Source organism: Penaeus monodon, chromosome 30 (assembly GCF_015228065.2).
Source record: "Penaeus monodon isolate SGIC_2016 chromosome 30, NSTDA_Pmon_1, whole genome shotgun sequence".
Lineage (NCBI taxonomy): Eukaryota > Metazoa > Arthropoda > Malacostraca > Decapoda > Penaeidae > Penaeus > Penaeus monodon.
In genome coordinates this window covers 27,871,834-27,872,083 of record NC_051415.1, presented here as the reverse complement: position 1 = coordinate 27,872,083, position 250 = coordinate 27,871,834, and the positions used below count along the sequence as shown (strand labels likewise).

At 32.0% G+C, this 250-nt stretch overlaps 1 protein-coding gene across 1 annotated transcript in view; it reads left to right on the top strand.

Moving 5' to 3' along the window:
• Positions 1-250, top strand: part of LOC119592394 (neuropeptide FF receptor 1-like) — a 97,236-nt gene that overhangs the window by 31,642 nt on the left and 65,344 nt on the right. The window lies entirely within an intron of this gene.

Here is a 250-nt window from a genome sequence, read left to right as displayed (position 1 = left end):
TGGCATTTTGCAGAATATACTAATACTACTATCGATCCCAGAAGACTTAATCTGTGAAAATAAACAACAGAATATGTTTCGTTGTAATTTTAAATCCGCATTGAGATAACAGAAAAATAAAGTTAAAAAGATTCAGTGATTTTGTACGAAAGCTTAAAAGGACAAATAAAAAGTAAGCCTGCTAACAAAAAGAACGAGCAAAAAAAACTCAGGAAGTTGGAAGACATGAGGAGGAAGACTTTAACTGTCG